Source organism: Laccaria bicolor, genomic scaffold (assembly GCF_000143565.1).
Source record: "Laccaria bicolor S238N-H82 LACBIscaffold_65 genomic scaffold, whole genome shotgun sequence".
NCBI classification, from domain to species: Eukaryota; Fungi; Basidiomycota; class Agaricomycetes; order Agaricales; family Hydnangiaceae; genus Laccaria; species Laccaria bicolor.
The window spans coordinates 224,272-228,125 of NW_001889936.1; positions in this window are offsets into that span (position 1 = coordinate 224,272).

The window sequence follows — 3,854 nt, forward strand, 5'->3', positions numbered from 1 at the left end:
TTCGTCATTGTCGCGTATCGTCGTGCTGGCGTGTTGTCGTTGTCGCGTGTTGTCGTTGTCGTTGTGTGTCCTCGTCGTCGTTGTGTGTCCTCGTCGTCGTTGTGTGTCCTCGTCGTCGTTGTGTGTCCTCGTCGTCGTTATCGCGTGTCGTCATGCTTGTGTGTCATCGTTGTCGTCGTTGTCGTGTGCCGCTGGCACCTGTCGTGGTGAGAACTGGGCATTGGGGTGGTGGGCATACGTACCCTTGGCCCATGACGGTGGCAACGTCATGGGCATTGTCCCTTGTTCTTGGCCCGTCATTCGACTGGTAGCTACCACTTACATCATGTACTCCTGAGCTGTACCATAGAAGTTCCTGCTTAGCTACCGTGAATGAAATGAAATGAATTTTCATTCATTCACGGCACCTGTTTCATTCTAGATAATTTATTCTGTTTCATTCATTCCTGGCGACTGTTTCATTTTTTTCTTTCATTCCACCAGGGCAACTGTTTCATTCCTTGCTTCATTCTTCTCAGGTGCCTATTTCATTGTTAGAGCTGGGAAAATGATTATGTAATTGATACAAAATATTTAAGTGCCTTATTTGGCAACAGCATGCCTATCTCATTGTGTATTTGAGCCTCAAATGCAAAAGTACTCCCATATGGCCTCCCACACCACTGCAGTAGGGCACAACACATATCAGGCATAATTGTATATTATTTCCTTATTTAGATGTGTGTTAAAACATCGAAATTGTTGCCTGAAAGAATGAAACAAAAATGAAATAACTGCCTGGAAAGAATGAAATGAAAATTCCATGGCAATGAATGAATGAAAAAAATGAAACAGTTGCCAGGAATGAATGAAACGAAAGAATAAAGCAAAAAATGAAACAGTTGCCATGGTGGAATGAAATTTAAAAAAATGAAAGAGTCACCAGGCATGAATGAAACAGAATAAATTGCATTCTTGTCAGTAGAAATGAAGAAAAAATTGAGATGAAATGAAATGAAACAAAAAGTATTTCATTCTCGACGGCAATGAATGAGAATGACTTGGAATGAAACAGGTGCCGTGAATGAATGAAAATTCATTTCATTTCATTCACGGTAGTTAAGCAGGAACTTCTATGGTACATGCCAGGTTTTACATGATGTAAATGGCAGCTACTAGTGGTCATTCCGCGTTGGCGTGGGCGTTGTTGGCATGGGCGTGGGCGTTGTTGGCGTGGGCATGGGCATTGTTGGCATGGGCGTTGTTGGCGTGAGCGGTGGTGGTGGAAGGGAAAGGGATGGTCACGGATGTGTGACCATGCCGCAAACAGGATACGTGACGATATGGCACGCCCTCAAGTAGTCACGTGATCTCACCCCGCAGACTGAACAAAATCATGAATCCTTATTGCAGCTATCACTACCTATACTAATATCTATAACATTACCTTTCTATTCATTAATCAATAGAATTATAAGTCTGTATAGTGTATTTCGCTTTTTTTGTAGTATTAATAATAATAAGTAATAAGCAATAATGCACTGGAATCACTGGAATGCACTGGACTCCAGTGGATTCTGACTGGACTCATAGTCCACTGGACTGGGACTGGACTCAGAAAGGTGGCTTGTAGTCCAGGGCATTCAGTAGATACGCTATGGAACCATAACAATAGAAATTGACAATTGTCCCAATAAGTCATAGGGCTACCCCAATGGGCCCAATTACAAAAGACATTATGATACTATACATTGGCCCAACAACATGACAATATGTATATTTGATTGTTGGGCCCAACGATGGTGCCACAGTCCAAGCTAAGGGTTTATAGATTGGCCACATGGCTTAAATGGGGGTAATTTTGGCTGTTGATATATGACGGTATTAAGGTACCATTGATAGTTGGGCCCAATGAAGGGAAATCGTTAAGGGAGATGGTTGGGCCCAATGGCCCAATTATTAAGCTACAGTTGATGGTTGGGCCTAATGTAAGGTATTTGTTAAGGGAACAGGTTGGGCCCAATGGTAAAATTTCAATGCTATGGCTTGTAAGTTGGGCCCATGCCATGATATAAACTATAGTTCATAGGTTAGCCCAATGATTATTTGAATTTTGTGGGTGGGCTTTGGTCCGGTAAACCTGCGGGTCCGCTCCTGTTCCATTGGACCCACGGCCGCACAATTGTGCAATTACACCCGCGGGTTGGCTATTGTGCAGTTACCCCCACAGGGTAGCTCATGTTCTGTTACCCCTGCAGGTTGCCACGCGGGCCAAATCATGTTCTGTTACCCCTGCGGATCAACAATTGATCCATTACACCCTCGGGCTGGCTGTTGTTCATTACCCCCACGGGGCAGCTCTTGTTCCGTTAGCCCCGTGGGTCGCCACACAGGCAAGATTATGTTCCATTACCCCACGGGTCGACAATAGGTCCATTACACCCATGGTATCTTATTCCGTTACACCCACGATGTCCAGCTCTTGTTCCCTTAGACCTGCGGAACCTTCTTCCGTTTGGCCCGCGGGTTTCCAATTACAGCCATGGACCATTTGTGGCTCCCCCGCGGGTCTCCGATTACACCCACGTATTACCTGCTGCTCCGTTACACCTGTGGCCACCCACAGACCACCTGCTGCTCCTTGACCAATTGGCCCTCTTCCATCAGCCCCCCACCCGTGGGCCACGTTTGCAGCTGGCCTGCAAAATGGACCGACAAGTGTGCCTTTACATTCACAGACCATTATTCCGTTACACCTGTGGACCAGCAATTGTGCCGTTACATCCACAGACGAGCACTTGTTCCATTACCCCCGTCAGCTGCACTCTCATCCGCGGACATGCTCTTGTTCTGTTACCCCCGCGGACCAGCAATTCTTTTATCTGCGGACTGACGGATTACCTACCACTCCGTTTCTGTGGACACCCATTGTTGCTGTTGGACCCATGGGCCAACAGGTCTTTTGTGGCACCCATGGGCCACACCATTTGTTAAGCCCATTGGTCCGTTACATCCGCGGGCCACCAGCTAGAGCTCCACGGACGTGAACATCTGGATTTGTATTTAACATGCTGAATGTCATTGCCCCGAAAATGCGGCTGAAAAAATGTCCGGATTTGTGATTAACTTGGTGAACATCACTGATCCGAAAATGCGGCCGAAAAAACATCCGGATTTGTATTAGTGCAACAATGTCCGAAGTTTTGGATGTAATTTTGACGTGGACCAGACAACCCCCCGTGGAATGCTCTGAAGTCCGAAATTTTTTAAGTTACTTCCATCCAGATATAATAATCCCCGTAGACTGCACCAATGTCCGAAATTTTGGATGTAATTTTGACAGGGGCCAGACAACCCCCATGGAATGCTCCAATGTCTGAAATTTATACTTCCAGTACCCGAAAATGTGGTCACAAAAACATCCGGATTTGTATTTAACATGCTGAATGTCATTACCCCGAAAATGTGGCTGAAAAAATGTCCGGAGTTGTAGTTGACTTGGTCAATGTCACTGCTCCGAAAATGCGGCCGAAAAAACATCCGGATTTGTATTTAACATGCTGAATGTCATTGCCCCGAAAGTACGGCCGAAAGAATGTCCGGATTTGTGATTAACTTGGTGAATGTCACTGATCCGAAAATGCCGCCGAAAAAACATCCGGATTTGTATTAGTGCAACAATGTCCGAAGTTTTGGATGTAATTTTGACATGGACCAGACAACCCCCCGCAGAATGCTCTGAAGTCCGAAGTTTTTTAAGTTACTTCCATCCAGATATAATGATCCCCATAGACTGCACCAATGTCCGAAATTTCGGATGTAATTTTGACAAGGCCAGACAACCCCCATAGAATGCTCCAATGTCCGAAATTTAG